Source organism: Convolutriloba macropyga, chromosome 3 (genome assembly GCF_964194025.1).
Source record: "Convolutriloba macropyga chromosome 3, txConMacr16.3, whole genome shotgun sequence".
Classification (NCBI taxonomy): domain Eukaryota; kingdom Metazoa; phylum Xenacoelomorpha; order Acoela; family Convolutidae; genus Convolutriloba; species Convolutriloba macropyga.
Genome location: NC_134470.1, coordinates 44,227,189 through 44,243,552, shown reverse-complemented (window position 1 = coordinate 44,243,552; position 16,364 = coordinate 44,227,189).

Here is a 16,364-nt window from a genome sequence, read left to right as displayed (position 1 = left end):
ATGGAGCTAACACGTGCTATTTATACGTACTTTGTCCCCAACTATTCAATATGATGTGTGTGAAATGTTGATCATTGAATTTTGAGCTATGTAAATTATCATAGCAAATTGCTATTAACGATCGGATGTCATGAGAAGTCATGGAAGCTGCAAATCAAAGCGGATCACTGTGAATGTAAAAGTGTGGTACTTTTAGGTAATCAATAGGGGCCGATTTTTTGTGCTTATTGCCACAGTTGTTGAATATCAATTCTAATTAAGATTCGTGATCACGAGATTTGTATCTGCGTTCCCATTAGCCGACAAGTATTGGCGATGGTAATGACACCGGCTGACTGGTAATCTGGGGCTTGACTATGGGTTGAACTATAACTCTTTTACTATGCAATCATCAATCAGCATAACATAAGTGGGTTTTGCTATACTTAGACCTCCACAAGCAGATCAGAGGGGGTCACGGTTACTACCCAAACAGAAGTGATATGAACCCACTGTTTGTTGCAAAAGGCCCTTCCTTCAAACAAGGCTACCAGTACAACAAAGCGACCAGGATTGAACTAGTGGATGTGGTTCCTCTGCTTGCACACCTGCTGGGATTCCAACCTAACCCAAATAACGGATCACTTGACAATATAAGGCAGCTGTTAACGGAGGAAGTTCAACCGAAGAGTCCCTAACTCTTGATCACGTGCATCATCAGAAAAACAATTGCATTCAGAATGGGAGAGGAGAGGGGTAGTAGGGCAGTTGCTAATATTCTGCTCACATCGCAATTTATGCTGGAAAAACAAAATGCTAATAAAGAAGTAGTTGTTTTCGCTAGTAAACAGCTATGAGACTTTATTGCGTGTAATTATCGTTCGATTATTTGTAGGTATTAATGCATGCTAAAGGACTTCGTATGTCTGATTTTTTTTAGTTTCGTTGAGTCTAAGATTGGTTTTACTAATCAGACTGCCAAGGGCATTTGTTTATTTCGGCTATATTCAACCGCTCACTACCCAGGCTGAGGTGCTCGGCCAGAGCCAGCTCTGGTCCGACACATGGTTGAGACCACCCACACAAAAATTGGCTCCGACTGGAACACATTGAGCCTGGTAGAGGTGATATCAGATCCACTTGGGTAGTGAAGTGGGGGCGCTGGACCTAGTTGCGACATACGCAATGGTGAGAGACTCAACTAGGTCGTGATATGTGTCTCCCAGACTGACTTGTGCGCACTAAGGGTATCCTCAATAAGTGTGTTGAAGCAGCAGTGCCATTTGGTACAATGCATAACGCGTTTCTGCTCTTCAAGTAAAATTTTGCAGTTTCTTAACAAAGTCAATCGATTTTGGTGCGGTTGGTTTCACCCCCCCCTCCTCCCCTCGGTGTGAAAAACAAGTTAGTCGAATCAGAGTCAATCTGATCGCGCACCGCACCATTTCAAAAAATACACAATAAACTGATCAATTACATAAAGTCACGCAGATTTGATCATTTACATAACGTCACGTAGTTTTACGTCTTGCATGGCGGTATAAATCCTAGATTGTTTCATGTGACTCACACTATATACTGACATTCAATTGGTTTTTAATATCCGCCGTCGGCCTCTCAACGGCTATTATTTAAGAGCTCTCTCTTTCCTACAATTCAAAGAACTTGAATTGCCTTGGGACATTTTTATTTTTTACGACTCGATCTGGTGGAGCGTCGTTTTTATCAGTAATTTTGTTGGAGTGTATTTCAAAAAAAAGAAATGCGTGAAAAAAACGCGTTAGAGTCAGGTTACTGAAGAGCAGAGAGAAGAGAGAGTGTTTTGTTTTTCCGTTCACGTCGCGTTTTTGCGAGAGGGCGAAAGATTTCTTTTGTATAACATACTGCATTTTCAAAGCACATTTTTATACTGCATTTTCAAAGAGTCTAAACTTTTTTTTTCAGTTAAAGGTGTTTGTATCAGTTATTTAAACTAGTAAAAATGCGTCTATCTCCAGCAAATGAAAAACTTCTAATATCAGTTTCAAGCTTGATTTACCATTTTGCCATGTGGGACAATTTTTAGCAGTTTTTGTATTCTTCTTCAAATTTTTATAGTGTTTGGCGTAATCTGTGATTTAAATTGGTTGTTACAGTTGCTTTGGTTGCCTTTCGATTTAATTGATATTAGTTTTGAGTTGTTTTTGTTGAAGATAATTGAGTGATTTAACGAAAAATTTGTCCACTTTCCGTCCGCTTTTTATCGTTTTTCGTATGTCTTCCAATTTTTGCTTCGGCAAAAGTTTTCCTCGTTCAACCTTCAACTTAAAGTTATTCTACGGGGTTTTTGCTTCTACATGAAAGGTACTATTATGCAGGACCCAAGTTTGACAGGGCACGTTTGACTGAAACAAAGGATACTAATCACTTAGTAATTAGTAATCTTTTCCGGATGTATTTTTAATAGAATTTTTTGTTTATTAATATGTTTCTGCCGGGTGTTGGGAGCAGAACTGGTTGAGCACTCGAGCATTTTCTTGATTAATTTGTTGAAGAATTTAGTGGAGAATATCTTTTTTTGACTTTGTCCTTCATTTTCTCGCTCTTTCCTTGGTTTCCTCTATACTATTTTTTTATTGAGCTGGCAGTCCTTCATTGAATGAAAACTAACAGCATGGAATGGGTTTTTGCAAAAATATGATTTGGAGTCGCAATATGTAAAGAAATTTATTTCTATGCCTTATCAGTTTTTTTTCAGATACCTTTAACTTGTTAATTCTCCTGTTATTGTTTCAGAATGCTGAATAGAATTTAGTAGGAGGTTCATAATGTAAGTTTGGGTGCTCAAGTTTTTAATTCGAGTTGTTTCCGAAAATATTCTTGCTAAGTTTTTTAAGATCTTTTGAAATATTTTGATAATGTTTGAATTTAAATTGTAGTTGTGGTTTTGGTCACCTCGATGCACGAAATGGAACAAAAAAGTGGTTTTCTGGCGCAAAATTAATTGTCAAATTTTAAAGTTGAGTCAAAAAACGGCATGTGAACAAAGACTAGCTTTCTCAAAAATGGGTTTTAATCACATGCTTCAATTTGGCTTTATGCTTTGCCAATTTCTTACAATATTTTTTGCCCACATTTTTTTCTAAAAGTTTTTTTTCTATCTACTTCATTCAACTGGATCTCATTTCCGGGTTTTTACAGGGAAAATCTATTTCTTTTTTCTATTTCCACCATTTGTTCGACGGTTTTCAAATTCTGAGAGCTGTTGCTCAGAGAAATTATCCAAATGGTTGATTCATTATTGAAAAAGTGAATCAAAGTGAAACATGGCAACCACATTACGCCCATATTAGAAGCACGTTACCAAAACTTTGTTTTAATTAGTTTTGTTTACCTAGTCTAACGCTGCTTGGTGTTCGTATTGGACCTTTCTTCTCATTAAGGAAAGTCTCAGTCTGACAGCTGTTTCTGTGAGATTGAAACCTCGATTTCAACTCGAAGTTTTTCGATGTCGGCGTTGTTTTAGGTAGAAATGAAGACAGCTAAAGTTCTGAAAAAACCATCTCTAAATTTGTGTGGGTTTTTTAAGCAGCTTTTTGTTTTTTTAAAAATATTCTTTTTGAAAATCATAAAAAGTTTTTTTCTGGTCATTCTGATTATTTAAAATGTTTGATAACATTTAAATTTCAAGATCACCAGTCCATGTTTTTTCGCATTGTTGTTTCTTGAGGAACCCAACACCTTAACAACAACGAAACATCTTGTTTTCACTGGTCGCTGCAGTGTTTTTTAAATCTGCCCTCTGATTTGTCAATAATTAAGGGACTCATTGTTTTTGCGTGCTCTCCACCCATAAGTTTGCCGTCATATCCCCATGCCAAAAAATGTTTATTTGATTGGTTGGAACATTTCCTGTGCAAACACGGTGGATGCCTGCCAGTCTCCCTTGTTAGTATTTATTTCACGCAGAAGTTGTATTGGTTGTAGTTTTCATGATTTTGTTTACGTGATCTTTTTTTTGTTCACAGTAAGCGAGCACGGCATAATCAAGTCCTTCAGTGTAAGTAAATGTGCAGTTTTTCTTCATCTCCATTAAATAATAAAAATATGCTGACAGTTACGTATCATTTTTAAGCGTTTATGTCATGACCCATAAGATATATTACAAATTGTGTTTTGAAAATGAGATAAAATTAAGCAAAAATCTTAGGTGAGATATCGTAAATTTTCGTTGACAATATGCAATGTACAATAAGTGCAAACATAGTAAAAATGAATATAAATACAAGAATGTTTTTCTTTTCTCGCCTGTTAATCTTCATTACTCTAACATGTGGCAACATTCAGTTTGTTTCTGATGTCAATCTTTTCCTTGACCACGTTCAGAATGGTAACTTAAAACAACTTTACCGTCGAATATCCTGTCCTGCAAATTGTAACATTGCTACGTGAAACAGTTGAAACACCGATCAACAACAAAACAAATAAAACCACTCTTCGGAAAAATGTGTAAGCGATATAAGAATCCTCTTGAAAGCTTCGGCTGGAGATCAAAATTTTGATAACCTTTTAGGGTTTTAGTTGGTGAAAGCTTGAGGAAAATTGAGTTGATGAAATGAACAGGGAAGCATCAATTGGGTTGGCCGTGCCTACGAGGGCCGGGAAGCTCGTGTGGTAAAATGTGAACGAAGACTTGTCAAATTAACAGTGACCTCTGAAGTAACATAAACAACTTTTTACGACTCGAAGAGGAAGTCCTTTTTTAATCAATTTTATTGGAGTGATTTTTGAAGTGGGAAATGAAACGCGTGAAAAAAATTGGAGTGATTTTGGTGCTGAACAAAAAAAAGAGCGGAGCGAATAGAGAGTGGTTTTTGTTCATACCGCTGTTTTTGAGAGAGCGAGAAATTGATGTGTAAAAAATTTTTCTGTTCACGTGCGGCTTTTAAAAGCAGTTTTTTTTGCAAATATTGATGGTTATGAGGTTTGATTATGATATTATATTAGTTATAGGCTTTTTCTGATAGGAATTGAAGATTTCGAGTAGTTAATTTGAGTTTAATGCTAATTTGGAGGTTTTTGATCAGTTTTGCTGATTTTTAGACGAAATTGAATGATTTTTTACCTGTTTCTTTTTGTTTGACTGCTTTAAGTGGCATTTGAATAGAAGCTTGTTACTTAAGGAATTTGATATCCTTTAATTGAAGTTTTGTTGATATAAATCAATTTTCTCTTAGGAAAACTGACAGAAAAATTGCGAATTTTAAACCATTTTTCTTATTTTTTTTGCAGTTTTTCTTTTTTAATCTTAGACAAGTTTCTTAGCCTATTATGACTTGCTTATTGTTTTGCGAACTTTTCGTTGCTCTAATTGCAAAGAAACTTTATTCGGCTTTATGTTTCCTTGTACTATTTAAAAAACTCATTAAGTTTTTTAAGGTTTCATAGTTTTTTAGTCAATTTGTTTTTGAATGCCATTTCTATTCTTCCTTAATTTTTTATGGCATTTGTGGAGGTTTAGGGATCACAATAGTTGTTCTAGCTGTTTAAATATAGGTATGGGCAATTTTCTCCTTTGAGTCGCTTCCGGAATTCTTCCGGCTATGTTTTTTTTTGGCGTTGAAACAGATATCTACATGCTTTAAAATGTTAAATAAATTAATCAGTATTGTTATTAATATGATAATCTTAAAATTGTGGCTGTTCGTTCTCATAGGTAAAAACAGGATTTGAAGGCTCCTATTTGTCTATTAGTGGGTACTTTCTTGTGCTGATCAAGCAAAAACTCGGTTAAAACATTTTTAAAGCAAGTATTATTGTTAAAAGATCATATTGAAAAGGGCAATTTGTTCAATTTTGGAACGTTTTTCAAGATCAAAGATTTGATACTCCACTTTGCTTTCGTTCTGTTTTATATAATAATTTGATTTGTTCTCTTGTTCTTTCTAGCGTTAAGGCGACTAGTAAACATTTTAAAATTTTCAGATGTTTACCAGTGTCTTATATCTGTTTGGAGCTTCATTAGGCTGACTTTTGAGATAAACAATTCGGCTGGCAGGATGCCATGCTTCATGAGAAGGTCAATGGAGTGGTCAAATTTTTGTCGAAAACAACATACTTTTATTCCCTGGTTAATTTGCCTGTTTATGCGAATTATGTTTTTCGTTGTAAGAGTTTGAAGTAATGGTTAATTGACTCTGCTTGAAGTCACTGAGAACTTCTGGCGTTTATCGAGAAACGTGAAGCGGTTCGAGATATTCAGTCGAAATTTCGAAGTGAATTCTGCAGAGTCACTTAACCATGCTTAAAACACGAAACGCGCACGTTTTAAAATGACGAAAGTCAACGGAAGTGAACTTCTGGCTAAGTAGCAACTTCTGGCTTTTTAACTTCTGGCACTGTAGACTTTCGGAATTTTAAATTGTGCACGTGAGTGTTTTAAGGAATGTTCCACTGAAAGAAAGATCAGAGAGTTCAACTGACTTGAAAACATCAGTTCTTGCTTTCAAAGGAATTTGATTTCTTGCAAGATACAAAGAACAAATTGCACAAGCGATTTTGCTTAAAACTGAGTTCAGGCGATTTTCAAAGGTTAGGTTTGAATCAATTTGTACTCCCAGATAACAAAAAGCATGAGCTGGTTTGATCAAACACTTCAGTAGTTTTCCATGGCATGTGTTTTCCGCCAAGTTGCTCGAACAGCCATTTCATAGAGTTTTTTCCAATTCTAGTTAACTTGATAGTGAATGTTTTAGTGTCTTTGGTTAGACACCTGTTGTTCAAAATAGAATATGTTTACAGCAAATAGTAGAAATTTCGACTTCTGTTTTGCCTTAGTTGTTGCTGTTTTCGGAACTCTGTTGCTGGTTTATTAGTAATTTGTCCAACTTGTGTACAATATTTCATTATGTGGATTAAAAGCTGTGAATTTGAAAACGAAGAAGTTGATGATAATATTCACGAATCTCGAATCAGTTACCGTGAACAAACCGGATCTGTGTGTCATAATATTTCAGTTCTGATCATAGAATTTCCTTTATGATTTTAATATGACCAGGGTTATGATCATGGCACTTTTTAGACATTTCATAGAAAAGTTCATAGTAAAATTGTGAATTTCTTATGATCGTAATGATTTTTTCTCTGCAATTACTCTGAGCATTATGACCTTTTTCTCTGCATTTATTCTGAACATAATGGGGGAGTGGGAAGGGGTGACCCAACGTTATTCACCCCCCCCCCCTCAGTACGGCCAACCCCCCCCCCCACGGAATATTGAACAGTTTGGATTATTTGGGTTTGGTTTGGATTGTAATGTTTTGGTTAAAAGCTCAACCAAAACTTCAAAGTTCTATTCGAAAATTTAATTTTGTTAAAAAAATTCTATGAACATTATGGAAAACTCACAACAATACTGCACATAATTGGTTAACAAAGTATCATTAGGTCACTCTGATTCAGTACTGAATCGTCGATGTACACTATTGGAATATACTGATTCAGTAATGAAAGTCTATGACAATCGGGTCCGGGAAAACATGACCTGAATTTTTTTGGAATAATTTGGATTGTTCGTTGGATTTCACCTAGCATTTTATAGTTATTTTGTAGTTCATACGTCTAACCGAGCATATGAGAGTGTTTCAGAGACTTAAATTCAAATCTAATGGTTTTTAACAAATTCGACACCGCTTATTTTCAAAATATTAGTAGATTTTTAGATTTTGGCCGGTTTTTTTATAGGATTTAAATGTTGTTCTGTCGCATAATCTTGTTTGGCGAAAGACCTCATAGTTGCACTTTTTCAGTTTACTTGGTGATTAAAAATCAAACCAAATTTGACACCCTTTATTTTTGAGAACATTTCTGAATATTTTGATTTCCTCGTTTTTCCAGTTACTCTTGTTCTGCAGCTTGTTCTCACTTGGTCTACTTGGTTACTTTATCAGTCCTCTTTCAAATTACTTTATCGACATTTTAAATCTAATTCTCTTGACAATTCTGAAGCAACTTGTTTTCGAATATTGATTTTTTAGAATTTGCTTTTTGTTTGTAGTTGTTCTGTTGTTTTGTCAGTTAGTCTCATTAATGACTCTTTGGCTGTCTAATAAATCATAGTGGTATTTTTTCAATTGTTTATACTAATAACTAACGTGTCTAACAGCCTTGACAACAATTATTTTTATAACTTCGTATGCATTGTTCGATTTTGCCCGCTTTAGATTTCTGATGATTCTGTTACGTAGATGATTCTGTTACGTAGTCTCATTAATGACCCTTCTTACCGGCTCTTTGATGATTCGCATGTTAATTTGCTTGCTAGTTTACGTTAAAATCTAACTGTTGTGACAATTTTGGCCTGATTTTTTTAAGACAAACTTCAGAGATTTTTTGTCAGTCACATAAATGACAGGTCTCTTTCTATTAAAAATGCTTTCTATTCAAAGAGGTCTATTTAAATCTCTTTACTCGTTCTAGTTACAGCTAGTTGTTTTATTGACTGCAAAACTATTTGTTTTAGTTTTTGATCTTTTTTTCCATTTGTTGATACTTTTGTTACGTGTTCCGGTAGAGACTTAAGTTTCCATCTGTGTTTATGAGAAATTTGTCTCCCACACTTTTAGAGAAGGGGCACGGGACAATCCTGAAATTTATCAAATTTTTACAAGCTTGCTCTAATAAATTTGTGAAATTCTGATTTTGAGTCAAAATAATTTACATGTGAACGAGAACAGCTTTCCATCACCAATTTGATTTCAGGATCTCCTTAAACATCCATTTTAGTTTTATGCGCTCCTTCTTAGAAGACGCTCATATGTGTTTCATGGAAACTGTGCTCTGCAAAAAGGGAAACAAAGCAATGAGTCTGTTTCAACTGCTTTTGGTCTGTCCGAAAATGTTGACTCAGTTAAGTCATATATAATCTACCAAAAGTTGCTTTAATTTGGGTTTTAAAAGACAGCGCTTCAATTGAAACAGCCATTTTTCAACCACGACCGCAGAAAATTTTGGTTTAAAACACTGTAACATTGAGTTTTACACTGGGTCGATCTCTACCAGTGTGTCCCCCAAGGAAATCTGCTGTGACCTTTAATTTTATAATCTACGTCATTTAGTTCAGTAAAGACATCAAATATCAATGCAACGTTGTACAACACGCAAATGATACCTAAGTTTATGCTTGCCATGTAATTACTGATATATCAAACAAAACGAAACGTCAAAAATTTTGTTGAAACATTAGCCTACTAATTCTACAAAACAACAGTCTAAGTCTAAACGCACAGAAAACCAACTTCCTATAATTCGTATATCAAATTCATTTCTAGTTTATACTTAAATCCAATTGTAGTAACAATTTTGACCAAGTATTTTTCGATACGATGAATATCAGTGATTATTGTTAGTCGCATAAATGACAAATCTCAATTTCGCTCTACTCAAAAAAGTCTTAGTTCTCTTCACTAGTTTTAGTTATATCTAGTTGTTTTATTAGCTGTAACGCCTCTTGTTTTCAGTTTGTTTTAGTTTTTGTTTTTTCCTGCCTGTCTGTGATTTTTGTTACGTATTCCGGTAATTGTTTTTACAGAAACTGACATAAGATTTCTATTATTGGATAATTTGAAAAATTTGAAAAGTTTTGAATTCTAGTTGCGTGTCTCAAGGAAAATGACGCATTTTGTTTCTTAGGGGCACGGAAAAATCCTGAAATTTATCAAGGGACTTTTTTACAAGCTTCCTCTACTAAATTTTTGAAATTCTGATTTTGAGTCAAAAAAATTTGCATGTGAACGAAAGCAGTTTTTCATCACCAAATTGAAGTCAGGGGCTCGTAAAACATGCCTTTTGGTTTTATGAGCTCTTTTTCAACCAATTCTAACAATTAGAAACTGTGTTTCCTTAGGAACTGTGCTGTGATTTTTATATTTTAAAAACTACCTCAATAAATTCAGTAAAGACATCAAAAACTAATGCAACGATGCACAATACGCAATTGGTACTTTATTTTACGCTTCCTCTATAAATTTGGACATATCAAAAGGAAACTTCAAAGGTTTTATTTTTAAAAGATTAGGCACCTACTTCAATAAAAACAACACTCTAAATCTAAACGCATCGAAAACAATCTTCTTTGTTTTTTTTGCAAAATTACTCAACCTACACGGTTTATATAAAAGGTGAAAACTGAAGATGAAAAATGCCGTGTAATACTTGGCACTTTTCTTGGCAAATTACGCGCTGCTAATAGGAATTGAAAAATGTGCTAAAATGCTCGTGTAATAAGGGCAGTTTAAGCTATCAAGCGTGTTTGCCAGTTCATACAAGAATTAAGCTTATGGATGCACAGTCATTTCCACAACAGTGCTGTCTTGTTGAATTATATAACACATTTTTCTAAATTCATTGGAGAAACAGCTAAACATGGCAGAAAAATTGTGCTTCAAAGAAAATTTGACACTTTGCTCGACAAAGTTACAATATGAAATAGTTCAAAACAAATGCCTTTTGAGGATCAACTAAGCCACCTACTTTCACAAAAAATTTTTAAACGGAGCAACAAGTTTCTTGAATATAGTGCTACTCACACTATCATCCTAAAGAAGAAATAAATATTTCATTTCGACCTCAAAATTTGTCAATTTTTCTTAAAAAGTGCCTTATCTCCTCCAAAGCTTTAGATTTTTTGCAAGATTTCGTCACACACAATCTAAGGAGTAATAAATTTAAATATCACTATATCAATCTGATCTGGATCCATTCCGTTAAGAAAACTCCAAATTCTATACTTATGTTATCGGAGCCTATCGTGTAGAGATTTTAAAGTCAGTTAATGTTTTTATAATAAAATAATTACTCCAAATGATACGTTTTCTCGATCTCATCATTATTTATTCTGTGAATTTTCCCTACACGCCCATTGGCATCGTTGCTCCACCTGTCTATGGAGTTCAAGTGTTTTTTTTTATAAAATTGCTATTTTTTTTGTAAATATTCAAGTCTTTTTAACGTGAAAAATATTATTAAAAAAATTTGGCGCTCATAGGAAACTGTGTCTTGCATATTTCCATCAAAAGGAATTTAATGCAAAAAATTTCATTTGATTTTTTACGTAAATCAATTTTGTCGCCATCTTTTTTTTAAAACTTATTCCAGTTAAAATTAATTTTGTTCATACAAGATAATTTCACCCTTCCTGATTTGATGTTTCTCGGTACTTTCCTTTTGTTGACAAGTACATCAACTTCGTACACTTTTTACCTTGCTTTTGAATTCAGTTGCTAAATTTCTCTCTTGAGAGGCGCGTCGCAAAGTCTAAGTGTAAACTTTGGAGAGTATTTTGCTAAGCAAAGTCAACTAGAATCTATAGGTCCTGAACTCGGCCCGCGAAAGCAAAACTCATTTGAAATAAATACTACACAGCGCAGCCATCAAACAAACTTCTCTTGGTACAGACGCATTTTGGTATAAGCCGATTCCAGACTCTCCTCTTCCATGGCAGAAATGGAGCGTTCAGTATAAGCTTGCACTATTAGCGGGGGAAAATTTAATCCTGGACTGCTGCTCGGGCCGAAATCTGGAAATCTGAAGTGGTGCAACTACCATTAGAACCAATTTACGAGGAACTGATAATCAGTTCATCGGCCTAATCCGAGCGCGTAAGAAACGGAACAAATGCGCAACACAAAATGACTTGGCAAAATAAATGTCAGCGCCTAATCGAGGTCAGAATAATGTGCGGCGACAAACCTTTGTTACTCGAATCGTGGACCAAAATACCGTTTCACTCTTATACTTGAGCATTGTTGTGAAATGTAGACGTATATCTAACAGCAAGAATCCGCAGACCAGAGTTGATACCCTAACAACACTATAATTTCAATGTAATAGGTGAAGATATGACATGCACATACCGATTTCAAATTGGAATTTATAGCTTCACAGATATTCCGTCAGAACTTCATAAGGCAATGGACTCTACACTGATTGGGTCGAAAAGCACGTACGGTTTCTTAGACGACATTTTGATAGTCAGTAAACGTACAGGAGAAACTATGATTTTGAATAGGCGTTTATGTGAGGAAATACTCGGAATTAACCTTTCTAAATGTCACTCCGCTAAACTAGAAGTAGATTGGCTGGGCTTTCAAATTCTACAGACAGGGGTTTCACCAACATGAAAGCTAAATGTCAGCAGTTTAGTCACTCAAGGCACCAAAAACAATGAAGATGCTCCGCTCATTCTTTTGTTCTGTACCCTACATTAGTAATTTTATTCCCAATTTAAGCCCGATTAGCCACGCCTTGCGGCCCCTCTCAACGTAAATCGGTAAATTTTGTCGAAATTGAAGCTCATAAAATTGGTTTTACTGAGATTAAGAACCGCATCGCGAACGTTACGAAAAATTGTCAAAATGAACCGTCACGTTAGCCTAGAGTAAAATGTGACGTCTCCTGTGCCATTGTTGGAGCCGTATTAGAAAAATTAACAGCAGATGGATGGAAAGCTATTGCTTCTGCAGCACGTTTCTAAATTCTTGCAAAGAACGATACCTTGTAAATTAACTGGAATTTTTAGGAGTTGTGTGCTCCAATGAATATTTTAAGAATTACTTATACCACAAAATCAGGATGATCACCGTCAACAGAGTTCTAAATCAATACCCAAAGAAAATAAATTGTGCAATAGCCGTCTTCAAAGCTGGGCCGATCGACTTTTGTCTGACATAACATTTTTGTTTTGAACCTATGCTTGGCAAGAAAAAGTGTCTCGTGGCCTATATTTCGCTGCATAATTTAAAGTATTTTGAACACTCTGCAACTCACTTTTGAACACTCACCTCAATTCTTTATTTAAAACACATAATCTCGCACATGAAAATCACAAATCTTATATTACGGAACCAAACTCTATAAACATATGTAACACCTTCGCCACTCAATCACGCTTGCAAAAAACTAATCTGTTACTCGCTTGGAAAGAACACCCATCAAACTCCAAATACGAATTGAACAATTAAATGTATGCACTTTTGCAACGCAAAATCAGTAAACACATCATTTGCACCGCAAAATCCATCGAAACTAAAAAATTTCACCATAAAAAGAGTATTAACACAATCGACAGCCGTGAGACACAGTTAACTACAAGTAAATACCCGCAGTTTTCCGGACATTCTAATCGTAATTGACAAGATCAGAAAGCAAATAAAAAATCAGTGGTTTTTGCCCCATTGTACACTCAAAATCAATTGCCTTGTCATAATTCTCAAATTAAATCAATCAGGCTTAAAAGAATTAAAAATCAAGCAAAAGTCACTCTAAAATCTCTCTCAACTCGACAAATTCTCTCAACTCCAACAAAAATTTTGCCGGGCGCATCTTGTATTCTTAGCACCACCTAACGAACAGACCGTGCAACCCAACTTTTGATAATATTGTGGGAAACGTGTTTAGCAAAAATTTAATTGCATCTTTATCAAGCAAAGACGCGGTACTTTATGAGTAACCGGATCTGGACAATACACGTATGCAAGTGTGTATTCACAAACATTGAGGAGCATTTGAAAAAGATAAACACATATTTTCGCTCGTACTAGAGGGATCTCAATGTGGATCTGGATATTGTTGCATAGACAACAAAAAGCTTTATCAAATGCGCTGCGAAGAGCCCTTATAGACTACTTCCATGCTAGCCAACAGGGATTATGGGGAATGATCTATATGGCTACGCATTGCTGGTGACAATACACGAATAGAAGGCCAATTGTCAAGTCAACAGATTACAAACCGTGCGCTCCGCCATGTAAAAACCCTAAAACGATGGTCCCCGTGAAGATATTCTCTACAAATGTTTTATGCTCTGAACCGAATTAGGAATTTTGATAGGATTTTGGGGAGGCCAGAATTTGATGAGAAGGGCAATCAAATACCTTTTCTAGCAGCAATAGACCGATTCCTTAAATATCCAACCGCATGTATTTTTGATAAAACAAATGGCCTAAATGTAACACAATTTTCATACATTTACTTTCATAATCACGGAGTACCTCAATTTTTTGGATGGATCAAGCGAAATGTCTTCTTGGAAATCATTTGAGAAACTTTAAAAACAAAAACAATATAGATATCAAAAAAGCACCTGCTAACGATCATCGTAAAATCGGACACTCGTGGAGTGTTTAATAAAGACCTTAAAATTAGACTTGCATGTTTTAAAGAAGAAATAACAGAAACAAAGTTGTTCAACATGAAACCAGCACTAAAATCTATAAAATGTCAATTTCGAATGAGTAAATAAAAACTACAAAAATCTTGCCCTTCGAAGCGCACTTTGGTTGAAAACCCAATACGCCGCCTAACATATTATTCACAATTCCTAAATTATCTAAATTTCTTGTACGAGGGTATTTTAAATCATCATTTAGATGAAAAAACAGTTAACCAGGAATCAACATTGCGGGATGCCAAATGGCCAATTTCTAGTGGAGTGACAGCGAGGTTGAAAAAGTGACGACAAGAAAAACTTGCCAAGCAAATGACCAGGTGAGAGAGTGAGGGTGAGAGAAACTGGTGATGGCGAGCCACGGTTTCTCCGCTCCAATAATGCATGCCAACCGATCCCCTTGTTTAAACGAGCTGTGCAGCTAAAGTGGGCCCCGAAAATACATGGAAAACGACGCTCTAAAAATAACTTGAAAGTTCGTTATGAAGTACTGGCACCGGGGTCCTTCATAATAAAAATAAGTCCAACATCTTCAACCATAAAGGACCGGGAAAATCAGTAGTGACCGTCCGCAATGGCGACTTTGCAGAATTTGGCACCTAAATACCCTCGATAATTTATGCCCATAGACGGAGACCAGGAAATGCAGAAAAACTGGTAGGTGAGAAAATCCTGAGCGACATGCAAGAATTATCAAGAAGCCAAAAAGGGGATAAGAGGGTGAAGCATAAGACACGCGTAACCGGAAGTGGAGTGTCTTCAGCACGTTCAAACATTTCACGCACAATGCGGGAGCGCATACCGGAGAAATCTAAATTTGCTAAAGTTCTAAGTTCTCCAACACTTCAGCTGATTAGTCGCCAAGCTTATTAGTTATCCCCACTTCAGCTGTTACTCCTTCGTCAGCAGGACAGCAAATGCCATCTCCATCCGTTGAAGATCATAGTACCATTCAGGAAAAAACTAGCGGACGAATCTGAAAAAAACCCAATCCCCGATTATTAAAGTAAATTAGATTACTCATCGGACTCATTGACGATATTCAACCTGGGCGACCACGAAGGAAAGATGATTTAGAAAATTTGGAACCTCTATCGACTTCCCCAATTGCGTCAATGAAGGAGACCGCAGAGCAAGCTGGCGAATAAACTAAAATTTTACCAAAAAACCATGTCAAGTTTTGCCTGCCGATCTGCGCGTGCACTATATTTATGATTCAAGGAACTCGACACCCGATAATCTTGTTTTATTGACGGAGGAAGAAGCGGAGTTGAACGAGAACTATGATCGAAACTGATCTGAAAACTGCAATTAAAACTTCATAATAATATTTATCACTAGCTATTCGTAATTAGTAAATATATTACTGATACATATTTAACTGAGGACCAAATATTAATGTCTGTAAAAATATTTTTGTTAAAATTTCATCTCTCTGCAATTTCAGTAATAAAACTGAGGGTTATGTCATACATATATCCATCAATTTTAATTTAGTTCTGAAATTTTCATGTGATGTAAACTTAGTTCTCTTTAGTTGCCATCTACTTTGGATTTTCCGCTTCCTGATTTGATGTCTGTTCAAACTTCCCACATCTGCTTCCTTACAAAAATGTCTGTTCTTACTTCCCATTTTGTTGACAAGTACTCCAATTTCATTCACTTGCAATCTTGCCTTTGATTTCACTTGCTCAAATTCTCTCTAGATTCGCGCGTCGCGAAGCCTAAGTATAAACCTAGGAGGAGAGCATTTCGCTAAGCGAATTTAAATAGAATCTAAAAGTCTCGCCCCGCCAATTTTTACTCTACACGCCCCGCCAGTTTTTTGTTGTGTTCTGTGCTGTTTTTAAAGCTTTCCATTTTAGAATAAATGGCTCTCTTTTGGAACACTTTTGAAAATGACTTGTAGAGATTTTATGGGGAAAATTGCTGGAAAACGAGCGAAAAATTGGGGGGATTTTAATACTTGTTTTTATCGTTTTTCCAATGCACTGCATCACCACTATGTTTGGAGACCCGTCCCAAGTAAAACTGTAAACAGCAATATCTTTCAGTGGCTGCCATGAGTATATAGCTAAACAGTCTGAGGTTTGCGCTCGAAATAGCCCCGATCAGACCGTTTGGAGTGCACACCTGACAATTTTTGCACTCGAAATTACAGGGCGATTTCGAGTGCACACGC